The sequence below is a fragment of the Mus caroli genome, unplaced genomic scaffold (assembly GCF_978045245.1).
Source record: "Mus caroli unplaced genomic scaffold, Mus_caroli_1 scaffold_14, whole genome shotgun sequence".
Lineage (NCBI taxonomy): Eukaryota > Metazoa > Chordata > Mammalia > Rodentia > Muridae > Mus > Mus caroli.
The window spans coordinates 103,013,645-103,026,732 of record NW_028227269.1 but is presented as its reverse complement, the minus strand read 5'-3'; the positions used below and the strand labels follow the sequence as shown (position 1 = coordinate 103,026,732).

General features: G+C 52.2%; 1 protein-coding gene across 2 annotated transcripts in view; it reads left to right on the top strand.

The window, feature by feature from the left end:
* Positions 1–316: 316 nt before the first annotated feature.
* Syne3 (spectrin repeat containing nuclear envelope family member 3) overlaps positions 317–13,088 on the top strand; it is an 84,948-nt gene continuing 72,176 nt past the window's right edge. The window contains exon 1 of one of the 2 annotated variants that reach the window (XM_021179379.3): positions 317–390. The gene's annotated coding sequence lies outside the window, so the exon portion shown is untranslated. Of the gene's footprint in view, positions 400–13,088 lie in introns of both variants that reach the window. The other variant, XM_029484594.2, reaches the window with a different exon arrangement.

Sequence of the window (13,088 nt, the reverse complement as noted above, 5' to 3'; positions counted from 1 at the left end):
CCCTCCCCAAGTCTGGACAGGTAGGATAATAGCCTTCCGAGGGCCTCCTTCTCCTGGGTGGTCCCCACGACTCTTTGGAATGGCGGGAGGCAGATGAAGACGCTGGATCGGATCTGGAGACTGTCTGGATTGGCATGGACAGACACAGTATTCCCGCCCTCCTGAACTTTGGTTTGAGAATTGTAGCGGGGAGGTTCGTCCTCCGCCCTGGTTCCCCATTTGCAGTGTGGCGGGGCTCCGGGCGGGTCCCTAAGGGGGCGGGGCAGTCGCGGTGTCCCCCGCCCCGCCCTGACCCGGCCCCGCCCCGCCCCGGAGCCGCCCGGGACGCAGGGTGCAGGAGGGACTCGGCCCAGCCGCCGGAGGCGCCGCACTCGGTCTGCTCCGGGCAGGGTGAGTAAGGTCAGAGCGGTGGGAGGCAGCACGGGGCTGCGGGGTATCGCGCCCGGGTCTCCAGCGTACCCCTGTCTTGACGCGTCCCCGGGGATCGGCGCCGCGGGAAGTCTGGGGAGCAGGGGAGGCGCGCGGGGGCGGCGGCCAGCGTGACAGCTGCGGGCGGGCGGAGCTTCGGTTCAAATGCAACCGCTCCACCCGCTGCGAAATCCTGGGCACCCTAAAGTCTTGGCCCCAAGACGCCGCAGTGCTGGGGGCTGCTCGTCCCTGGGGCCAGGTAGCTTCTTCGGTCTCCCCTCTTCGCCTTTAGAGGCTGGCAGACTTGTCAACTCACAGGTCCTCAGGTCCCGGAATGTCCCATTCTGGGAATTACGAGCTCGCCAGGGAGAGCCCGAGAGCGCGCAGTAAGAAAGGGAAGTCCCACCCGGCGCGCTCCGTTTCTTTCAGTCACCTTGTTGTGCAGACTTGGGCCAGCGGCACAGCCTCGCTGATCCCCATTCAACCACTCTAAGGGGAACTTATATGTTGGCTACGCTTGAAGTCAGATCTGGAGCCCATTCCCTGAGTGGATGTCTCACACATCTTGGTTGGCCTCTGCTTTAAAACGGAAAAGTAGTGAATTCAGTCCAGGGTTCGTAACATTTAATCTCTTTGGCTCTGGGATGTATCCCCAGTGTCTTGGAGCCCTGCTTCATCTCTGTAGGGATGGCTTCTTTCTATAATGGAAAGCCAGGGTATGCTTGTGGGGTGACTTTAGTACCAAAGGGGAGTGTCACACCCCATCCTTCGTGGGTGGGAAAAAGCGACTCTTCTCAAGACCAGTGTGTCATGCTCGTGCTGCAGCCACACAGGACAGCCCCTTTCGTGTACCCAGAAGAGAAGAAACAAGCAGAGAGAGGGGGCGTGACTTGCTCAAGGCGGCACAGTCTAGATCCGTGTTGCGCAGGAACTTGGCTCTCTTGAAGAGCTTACTTAGCCTCGCCTCTTGCTGGGGGAGTGGGGAGGGGCCAACAGCTCATAGGGGGCAGGAGCTGGGAGGTAGGAAGGTGATCTGTGCCAGCGGGCTGTTTTGCTGGGTTTCCTGTGAACTGTGCCCCAGAGGGACACTCTAGCACACGTGGGCTCGCACATTCCCCGGGCCTGCTGACAGTTACAGCTGAGCCAAGCTGCTCCCCGCGTGCCAGAGAGGCCCCTCTGGGGGTGGCTGTGTAGGAATGTACCAGGAGGCCTTATTTCTGGAGTTACTGAGGGAGGGATGAGAACCCAGGATCCTTTGTCCCCTCAGTGCGGCAAAGACCTCAGGGTGTGGCAGAGCTGTTCTGCCTCCATGGGAACAACTGCCCACCCTCCTGGGAGGCTTTGCACGCTTTCGAGTGACTATGGACTCAGCCCTGTCTGGGCAGCCCCTCCACCTAGTGATACAGAGACCTGTGGTTGCTCTGGGAGCCTGTTGTCACACTGGACAGCATGACTGGGCAGGGAAGTATTACCTCCAAAGGACTGTGGAGTCTGTAAGCCCCGAAGCCTCTGCCCCCCCCCCCCCGGTGTCATTTCGCTATGAGAAAGGGTGGCCAAATCAGATGGCCACTTTGGCCTCACCTGAGTATGTAGCCTTGGGCTGGTTGTTTTACCTGTCAGCTTCAGACAGGGGGCACCCCAGCTCCCCTCAGCCCCTGTGTTATAAAGCTTATGAACAGTAGGTGAGAGATTCACAGACGGTGTTGGGTGTGGTGTGGATATGGCAAGGATGAGTGATTTGGTGTTTTGGGGTGTGGATGGGGGGGGCGGGGCTTGATCAGGAGACCTGGGATCTTCTCTGTTCTGCTCTTTTCCTCTCTGCCTTGATTTCCCCAAATCTGTTAAACAGTCCATGCTCTGGATCACTTCCCCGATGTCCTCTCAATATTGAACGCTTGTCCTTGACTCTGGGAAGGAGGGAGATCACAGAGAGACCATAGAGGCATTCAGGTGTGGCTGTGGAGTCTTAGGATTCGTGTGTCCTCTTGTACACTTCCTGTGTCCCCTGGCAGGATGCCAGGATGGCAGCACTAGCATCCCACAGGGGAGGAGACTGATACTACTATCCGCTGGCTGTGTGAGCGGTCCAGGATTTGAACTCCAGACCTTTGACTCAATGCTGTTCAATACTCTCCACACCCTGTCCTGGACAATCTGAGGGTGATGTTGTGTGTTAGTCACTGGAAAAACTGCAGATCAGGCGGATCCCAGTCATCATCAAGTCGCTGATGGAAAGAAATGGAAACATGCATTGTGAACATTTCCCACCCACCTATAACATCAGTGCAGTTTTGGCACCAAGACAGGACCCAGGAGGAACAGACAGAAGTAAGGGACATGGTACCTCCCAACCTCAGGATTCTTTGCTTTGGACTTAGTGGCCATGCCTGAGACTGTGCGGTAGGAAGCAGGTGGGGACAGGCCTCCAAATCTGGAGTCCTGATTTACTCTTCTCTGATGTAATGCCAATCCCTTCCAGGGTGTCTGAGAAGGTAAATCAGGGCAATGTCGCCCAGAGCCTAGAGGGGCAGGTTAGACCAAAGGCAGCACCTGCCCTCGCATTCTTACTTGTTTTACTGCCTTTACATCGAGTCTCCTAGACTCTGCCTGGTGCCCAAACTTCAGAAGCCTAGCATCTCCTAAGTCCATGAGGGAGCAGCAGAGGAGACTCCAAAGCTCAAAGCATTAGGCTGTTGGTGAGCTGAACAAAAGCCATGCCCGAAAGGAGTGTGGGATAGACTACCTTAACTGGAAATCACATCGAATGCCACCGTGGTTGGCCAGAAGCAGGACTACAAGCATGCTGGCAGTTAAGATAGAGATCACTCTGCAGTCACTTGCTAAGTATTTTTCTGTATTCTAATTTGTATAGCAGTTGTGGAGATTCATTAAGTTTTTGTCTTTTCTTTTGTTGTTGTTGTTGTTGCTGTTGTTTTGTTTTTTGAGCAGCTCTGGCTGTCCTGGAAATCACTCTATAGACCAGGCTGGCCCCAAACTCAGAAATCCACCTGTCTCTGCCTCCCAAGTGCTGGGATTAAAGGTGTGCGCCACCACTGAATGGCTCTTTTTTTTTTTTGAGTCAGGTAAAGAGAGTTCCTGTAGACTAGGGTGCCCTGAATAAGTAGGTAGCTGAGAGCTGAGGAGGACCTTGAACTCCTGACCCTCCTGTCTCTCCCTCCCCTGTGGTAGAATTACAGGCAGGTGCTACCACACCTGGTGTATGTGGTGCCGGGGGAATCAGAGCTAGGACTTCCTGCATGCTGTGTAAGCACTCCACCAAGTCGGCTACATTCTTAGGCTGAGTTTGTTATTTTGAGACAGGGTTTCCATATGTAAACCAAGCCAGCCTTGAACTCACAATCTCCTGCTTCCACTCTAGACTTGCTGGGGCTATAGACCTGCCTCGCTGTGTCCGGTTTAAGCCAGTAGCAAAGAGATGCTCATGTGAGCCTGTGTGGCTGCTGAGGGATGAGCCTGTTCCCTTCTCAGCAGGGTCCATTCTGTTCTGTTCTTCAGCTCAGTACTGTGTGTGTGTGTGTGTGTGTGTGTGTGTGTGTATTTCAAAAGCATGTAAAGTGTTTGTCACGTTCACTTATTGTATGTAAATGCATATGCATGCCATGACACGTGTGTGGAGGCCAGAGAATATCTTTCAGGACTCTGTGGTTTTTCCTTCCACCGTGTGGGGTTGGGGGATGATGGAACTCACATTATCAGGCTTGCCTGCTAGTGCTTTTAGCCACTGAACCATCTTTGTGTATTTTAAAAATATTTTTATATTCTATCATTGTAACTAGGACACATAGTTGCCATTATATCCCATCTCGAATGGTATAAATGCTATGGAAAGATAGTAATGAACATGCCCAGAGTCTTTGAGAGAATTATTCATTGGACTTGAATGGCTGTCTGGCTGGGTTTATAAATGCAAACACTAGCCCCGCTGTGTGACACACGAGTTCCTTTTATTGCAGAGAAACAACTTCCTCCTTCGTTTGTCCTACAAGACCTCACCATGGCAAAGCTGGGAATCTCGAATTAAAAACAGAATGTCTTAAAGTTCTGACCTAATGATTTACACTTCTCAATCATAAAATTCTGACATTTCTGAGCTGGGAGGGAACCTCAGGTCACCTGGTCCAGCTGGCTGGTTTAGCAACCTGGAGAAGTGCCCTGGCCAAGGTCAACAATAGGGCACAGGTGCACAAGTGGGACAGTTCACAATGGCTAGTCCCACCTGTGCATGACTCTCATAAGGATACCACCTGTCACACTAGCCTGACACCCTGGGATCTCAGCCTCCTCCTGGGGACAGGTGAAGGAGGCACAGGTGTCATGCGTGAGACGACTCTGATTTGACGGTTTTCATTTTTAAGAAGTCTGGAAAGCCACAGTGTGCAAGGTGACTCATGAATAGAAACATCACCGAAGGCGGTACTCGAGTTTGGCTCGGAGTCTCCTTTCCAAGTCCTCTAAGGCAGCTGCTTTCTCATCCTGCGTGATAATTCATCCTCAGACTTCATAGTGTCCTGGGTATGGTCAGTGCTGGTTTGCTGTTGTTGGGGAATTAGGTTCATAGAGGAGGGATGCTCTCTTCCAGACTTCCTCTCAGGTGATGGTAGGGCAAGAGAACTACAGTGAGAATGGAAGAGATAGCTCTTTCCTTTCTCATGTGCTGGGCTGGAAACATGTTGTTTCTCACCCCCGAGAAGCAGAAACTCTGGCTGGCCCAGCCTGGCAGGCCACAGGGAAATGGCCTTGTAGAAAACAAATGGGCGGCGTCCTTGCAGCTGTCAGGTTGCAGGCGCCTCTGAGCTGACAGCCCAGCCCGGACACACCGCCTCATGCCCAGGACGCGTTGTCTGCAGGACAGAGGTGGGGTGCACCCAAGGCCTGCCTGGTTTTGTCCAGGTATATCTGGCACACCCTCAGATTCCTAGTGACTTCCTCTGTTCCCATCGGAGGATGTTCTTCTGGCCCGCCCTCTAGAAAGGCACCTACCTGTGTGTGTGTCCTAGGTACCTTGTGCGTTAAATACTCTTTAGTACCTTTGTGCTTTGAACACTCCAGGTCAAGTGTGGCATCTATCACGGTGGTACTTGTAATGTTCTGGATTTTGGAGTATTTCCCATTTTCAGATTAGGGATGTTCAACTTGTGTTCAGAAGTGGCAGCTGCAGCGGAGAGAACAAACATTTCAGAATTTTTTTTTCCCACTCTGGACACTCTAGATAACCTTGACTGATAAGCAGACATAATAGTTGTCTTGTGGTGTGTGTGTGTGTGTGTGTGTGTATGTGTGTGTGTGTGGTTTCCAGGAATTAACCTAGGGAATTTGTTCCTTAGGTGCTGGCTATCTTGATTTTTGAAACAGGGTATCTCACTGACCTCAGATTTGCCTGATATAGCTAGACTGGCTGGCCAAGGAGCCCGAGTGTTTTTCTGTCTTTACTTCAGGGAATCCTCCTGTCTGCTGCCCACCCAATACTGGGATTGCAAGTGTGAACCATCCCTCCCCCAACCCCCACCTTTTTGAAAATGTAGGTTCCAGGGATGAAATTCAGGCTCTTGTGCTTATAAGTCAAGCAATTTACCAACTGAGCCATCTCCCCAGCCTCACTGGCTAAAGTCTTCTGGTACCTCAGGGTCTCAAAAGGACCTCCTGACTCTCACCCAAAGCTCTCTCACACAGTCACCTTCCCGAGCACCCCATGCCATTGCTGGTGGTTGTGTGACATCATGGCCACCCGTAGATGGGAAGTTTGGTTCCCTGAGTTAGGCCCTAGCCATCATGGCTGAGCTGGGAGTGGTGGGACTCCACTTAAGCCACCAGTTTTATGTGAGATCTGAAATGGCTGAGCCCCTCCCAAGAAACATTTATTAGAATAATACCATAGCTGACTCACTGAGGAAGCCTCTCTCTTCCATGAGGGGAGGAGCTGGCATCTGACCTTCACCAGTTGTAATTGCCAGCTCTTTAAGATGGGAGGCTCTACTTGGGTCTCTGTGAAGTTTGCTCACTTGGAAGCCTCGCAGTGGGTGTTAGGGGATGTGAGATCGGCTGCTGCAGACTGCCCATGCAACAGAAAGGAAACAGATTTCTTAGACTCCTCTCGCTTTCCCTAAGCGTTGGGTCTGCCCGCCCATCTGCCCCCAGGTTGCTTTAGGGTTCCACAAAACCCCGAAATCTGTTCTGACTTTCCTCCCCTCTCTACCTGTGGCAAGCGGTTACTTCTGCCAGCTGCTCTTCCGGGGCTATTCCTCCCACATCTGGTAGAGAGCACCTCCTAGAAGTTCCACCATGGGATTCTGATTTCCGTTTCCCGTTCTCTTGTCCTTTGCTATTGATACTTGATCGATGGTTTCCAGAACTCAATTCTGGTCATCCTCCCCCCCCCCCCCACGCCCGCCTGTTGCTCATTCATCTTCACAGCTTACTGGCAGCCCACAGAGAGGTGGCTATAATTATGACTTAGACAAAAGGCTTTCCAGCCTAGCCAGGACCTGACAAATGCTAGCGGGGAACAGATGCCCGGGCTGTGGAATGAAGTGGGCGGGGCAGACCTTAGTGTTTCCAGGATACTCAGAACCTCAGTGAGCTCTGGAGGGAAGATCCAAGACAAGTGGGACACCTGTCCTTATCTCTCGTGACTCTTGTCAGTCAAGGCTCTGAGAACCAACACTGGGACCTTGACGACGACACATTGGCCTCACTGGTAGAGTCTTCTTTGCTGGGACCTCAACCCCCCGCCCCAGCCTTTCCATTTGGATCTCAGCTCCTGGTCCCAGCCCCTGAGAGATCTTTCTGTCCACACAGTAGCTCCTCTGAGCACTGGCCAGCAGGGGATGTTCTTATGTCTGGGCCACTGTCAACCCAGCGCTGTCTGAAACATGAGCCCTGGGTCTGCAGCTGTGCCTATTGTCTGCCTCCTCTACAGAACTTGAGTGACCCAGGGCAGGGCAGACAACTACAGCTTTGCTACACTGTATAATCCCTCTGGTGTCTCCCAGAGGGCTGGTTCTCCGAATCCTGAAGGTATTGGCTGAGTTGCGACAGAGCACCTGCTGGAAAGCGATGTCAGGAAGGGACGGTTTATCCTGGCTTGCGGTTGGAGGCACAGTCTGTTACTGACAGGGACAGTGTGGCTTGCTTGGCTTCCTTTCTTCCTTTCTCTTTTTAATTTAGCCCAGGACCCCCAGCCCATGGGCATTGCTGCCCATCTTCAAGGTGGGTCTTCCCTCTTCAGGTAAACCTTTCTGGAAACACCTTCCTAGCCACACCCAGTGGTTCATTACCATGGTGATGCCATAATCAGTCATGTGGATAATGAAGATTAGCTATCTTAGACACCAAAACAGTGACACAGAGACCCTGATATAAAACCGGTCTTTTTGTAACTTATACGTGCTACACACACTCCACACGAACAGCCTTTCTTTATAGTGTGCTTCTGATTGTTCTTAGACAAGGTCTGTCTGTATAATCCAAGCCTGTCTGGAACTTGAAATCCTCCTGCCTCAATCTTCACATGCTTATAATTACAGACAAGCACCACTAGCCCCAGCTCTTACTGTGTAGCTCAGGCTGACATGAAACTCACTGTGATTCACCTGCCTCACTCTTCCAAGGCCAGGGATTACAGCATGAGCCATCACACCGGCTCTCGTGCACTTGAAATCCCCTCTGGGTTGCTTACAATCCCAGCCCAAGGTAAATGCCATGTGGATAGTTGCTTGGCTGTGTTACTTAGGGAAATGAAAGCCAAGTCCGCTCAGGACAGATGCACCATTTGTTCTGCCAGTATTTTCTGTCTGTCTGGTTGCATCCTTGGCTGAAGGCGCTGTGGATGCGGAGGGCCGAATGTGCCTGTGGAATGATTCACGAGGATGGTAATGGAGTGAGTGAGCGATATAGGAGATTCCCTGCCCAGTCCGCCATGACAGCCAGCCTCTTCCGGGCACTTACTTGCTAGGGCCAGCATTGATTGTGCATAGTGTTCTTTACCTCTCCTCCTGTTCGGCCCACAGCTATTCAGAGAGACGTGCTGACATCACTCTTTTTGGAAGAGTGTTAAATAACCCACCCTCATCATCTTCAGGTGCCAGTGCAGTTAGGAGTTGAATTCAGGTGCTTGGATCCAGACTCCACAACTTGATTATGAAAACGGAGAGCAAACCCCCCTAGCCTTCAGCCTTCCAGCCAGGCAGATCCTGTGAAACTCCAGGGCCTCCCCTGTGCCAAGCCATTTCTCAGAGGAAATCCCCAAGACCATGCATGGGCCCAGCAATGTCATAGGTCCCCCAGAGCTAGGGCCCTATGCCGGAGCACCATGCCTGTTCCCTGGCCATTTTTCCCTACATTTGCATCCTGTTCGTTAGCTATTGAGACTTGCTGACCACAGGCTGGAGGTTTGTAGGTAGCCCGTGAGCCAGTTGGGGTTGCCAGGTTAAACGGTCGGTTGTTCACCGAGCACTGAGCAGCCAGCCTGATTGTGTAATTTGCTTGCCTATTTATGGACTTCAAACTCAACGTTGCTTGGAGCTGATTTTAAGGAATGGATGATATATATATATTTTTTAAGTTCTTTCTGGAAGTCTCCCTTATTCCTGCTTCTCTGGGTAAAATCACCCAGGTGTCCAGGCTGGCTATTCCTGGGTGAGTTCTTGGCTTCAGTGACAAGGACTGAGGATGGTCCTCAGTTCCTGTGTTTGTCACCCACAGGAAGTGGCAAGATTAGTCATGAAGCTCCTAGCAGGAGCTGGCTGTGGTCTGGAAGCCAGAGAGACACGTGTTTGTGGCTGGGATCTGGGCTCTTCCGCCCTGTAACCCACATACCCTGGACTACTGCATTCCTTCGATGTACTTGACCTTGACTGAGCTGGAATGGGTAGCAAGATGCCAGGGACACATCCCTGCTCTGTGGAAACAGTTTGGTGGGTGAGAAGGTGCCATAAACATCGGCCACCCCAGGGGGTGATAGCCTGGAGGCAGAGAAGCTCAGTGGATTGGGTGAGTGAGGGCCGTGTATCAGGGAAGACTTCGTGCACTGCCTGGAAAACCTGTTCTCTCCTCCTGCCATGTGGGTCCGAGAGAATGGAACTCAGGTTTGTCAGGCTTGGTAGTAGGCCCCCCTACCTGCAGAGTCATCTGGCTGGGTCTGTGTCATGAGTCCCCCACCCCCACCCCAAGAGGCCAGGAGTCATCAGGTTGTTTGTTCACCCCACAGAGCAAAGTACTTCTTACATCATCTCTCCTCCTACGCAAAGGTCGACTCCACTTTCTATTTAATCAGTTTCTTTCTCCTCCTCCTGGGCCTGAAGTACAATCTGACAGACCTGGTGGGAACCCTGGTTCTCTTGCCTGCAGTATATCTTGGCTGTCTCCTAGTTGTCTTGTATGGGGCTAACTCACCTGTCCTGGGGGGCTGGCCACACCTTCCCTGACCCCTGAACATCCATCCTCTCAGGGCACCCCTACCCATTTTCCTGGGTGCTCCCAACTCTGGAGGAGGGTGCTCCCAAGTGGGGAGGACGGTGCTCCCAAGCTGGGAGGAGGGTGCTCCCAAGCCTGAAGGAAAGGCTGCAGGTAGCTGAGCATTTTTGCCTCCTCCACCCACTGCACCTGCAGAGAGTTGAGCTGGCACAGCTGCAGGTGACTCTGCCCTCAGCTCAGGTGACAGGATGCAGGCTACATTCCTTAATCACAGCTGTCTTTAGACCTGGGTGTGGCAAGTGTCAAGGTCTCTACAGTGGGACCCAGCACATCACATCGGGACCTGCTGTCTGGTTTCTAGCCTCGATCTTCCTGGTTCTGGATGTAGAACTCAGAACAGGGGCATTACAAGCTGAAGGCACCAGAGCATAGACAGGGACAACCTTGACCTCCTTGTTCCTCCTGCCTCCACCTCCAAAGTGCTGGGATTACAGGCGTGTGCCGCCACCACACTTGCTTGGTATAGGTGGTGCTGGCAATCCGGGCTGTGTGTGTGCTACCCAAGAACTCTCTCTGCTCCCTGACCTACATCCCTGGCCCTTTCTGGTTCTTTGAACAATTCTGTTTATAGGATGTTTTCATGGTCACTTGCGCTGCCAGTAGAAGTCTCTGGAAGTGAGGTTGTTTCTTCTGGAAACTTAGGCAATCCTGATGGGCAGGGATAGTTGAGAGCCCTGGGTTGGCCTGGGACAGTTGGGGACACTTCAGGGTGGCACTAATGTGCCCTCTTTCTGTTACTTCCTTCTCTCTCTGTCAAGGTGCAGACTTCTGTGCAAACAGAAGAGGTTCTTGGGTATGTGTCTGTCCAGCTGGCTAATTTCTTAGGATGTGTAATAGACTCACCATTGATCCTGTTTCCTCATTTGAGGGAAAGATACAAAGTTTCCCTTTAATATAAATGTAAGTCAGGCGTGAATGAAGCAGCCATCTGCACTTTTTGTGTTCGGCTCGGCTTCTTTCATTGCTTTGAGGCCTGCTTGCAGGGCCTCTGGCAACCCTGCCCCATGCTGGGGAGACTGAGCCCGTGCAGGTCCGGGCATGTCCTGTGTACGCGTGGCTGAAGGGTGGGGCGGACACCCTGAAGGAAACCTCACCTCAGGTGCTGAGGACCCAGGACCTAGGATCCAGGGAGCTAGGCTACACTGGAGTGGTTGAGGGTTAACCAAGGAGTTTCCCAGGAGGCTTTACGTCAGCCCTTGGGATTGGTGTGGAGAATTCTTTCAACATGATGTGTTTGCCTCTTCCCCAAAGCATTCTGAGATGCTCTATCTGGTCGTCAAGATCTTTCCCTGGAGCCATTATTGTCCTGTAAATTTGGTGAATATATTACAAGACTTCAGTGCCCACAGGGGCCTGGTACCTTCCCGAAACACAGACAACTGGTCATTCAGGAGCCCTGAGCTGCAGGGTAGAACCCTGCGGGTTCCCAGGACTGAACATGGTTCATACCTGTAGTCCTTGTGTGTTGGGAGGCTGAGACAGGAGCATCGCCATGAGTTTGAGTCCAGCCACAGTGGTCTGAAGCAGGTCTCAGTGCTGTGACTGCTGACTGACTGGGAGCTAGGGTTAGATAACCTATTCGCTCATTTGCTCAGCAAATACCCAGCTCTTTCTGAACAATGCCCTTGCAGGGCCCTGCAGGAGATTACATCCAGTTGATCTGGGAGCTTGCTGACCGGATTAATTTAATCAGCGCCTTTACCCTGGGGTGAGGGCTCTCATATCTCCTTCCTGCTGTGCCTGGCAGTCTTGGAGGACCAGCATTGTTGAGGGGGTCCCACAGCTAGGGGTGGCTCCAAACTGAGGGTGCATCTTCACATAGAGTTCCAGTTTAGAGGCTCCAGCCTACAGACAAACATTTGGGAAGGATCATGTTTTTCTGAGTTTCTTCTGGACAGGTGAGGGAGGTTCCAGAAGGTTCTAAAACCAGGATTCTGGAATGTCCGTTTGAAAGAATATTGTCTTCCGGGTGTTGTGAAGCGAACACTGGAGATAAATCTCTGGCAAGATTTAACCTTGGTGTTTTGTATTTTAAAATTCAGCATCAAATTTCACTTTATAGTATGATGATTACTAATTTTTATGTGTTGTTTTATTTGTTTCTAAGTTTTTAAGTCTTGTGTAGCCCCGACTTGATAATTGCTTTTTAACCTAGGCTGGTCTTAAACTTGTGGCAATCCTCCTGCCTCAGCCTCCCAAGTGCTGGGATTCCAGGCATGGGCAGCATGCTCTGGTAGCTTTGGTTTTCTCTGTGTTGTGGAGATGGGTGTGTCCTCAGGGATGCTGCTGCCTCAGTTCCCTGGGTGTGTGTTTGCTGGGCAGCATCACTCTCTGAATGTCAAATCAGGCTTGGGAGGAGGCCTCGGGAGATAAAACTCGGGCGTGGGAGGCAATGCCTGATCCGAGGCAGCTGTCTTTAGAAGCAGGATGAACTGAGCCAGGGTCTTGTGCATCTGCTAGAGATGGGGACACCCAGGCATTGGTCTCTAGTGAAGCCATCCCTTGTGGTCCCCAGGACAAGCTGCTTGGTCTCTGGCTGCCTCTGAGAGCATACTGCAGGCTGCAGGACTCTGGGAGTGGCTGAGAGAGGAGGGGCCGGGCAGACCTCGGGAGGGGAGAGGAAGGTGGAAGTGGCTGGTCAGCTGTTCTCAATTCGCCTCAGATAGAATATTCATCTGAGCTTAGTATTAAAAAAGTGCCCACCTAACCAGGACCAGTGATCACCCAGATCAGATGGTGGACATTACCCCAGGTTAGCCCCGCGGTTCTGACTAGGGATGGATGTGAGTGGTAGCTCTCCTTTGGACTTCCATGTTCTAGAAGTCTCCAAGGCCCTGTTCCTCTCTCTGCTGGGAAAGTGGAAGCTTTCTTGTCCTGGGGCCAACCCTGCCTGTCTGGAACCCTGTGCTTAATAATTCCTGTCCCTGTGGATGTGTGGGCTGCAGGGTCTTCGTTGTTTCCTCCGTGCTGGAGACAAAAGACTGGGAAGGTAGTTCATGCTTTGCATATGTTCCTGCTCCGCGTGTGAGCCTTTCCCAGCCGCCGCCACTCTTCTTCTCTCTTACCTTCCTCTTCCTGAGCAAAGTCCTCTCCCCACAGAGTCCCCTCTCACTGACCCTGGCTCAGCCTCTCTCTCTCTCTCTCTCTCTCTAATTTGCTTGTGGTGCTTGTGGTGCTTGAGTGAGCTG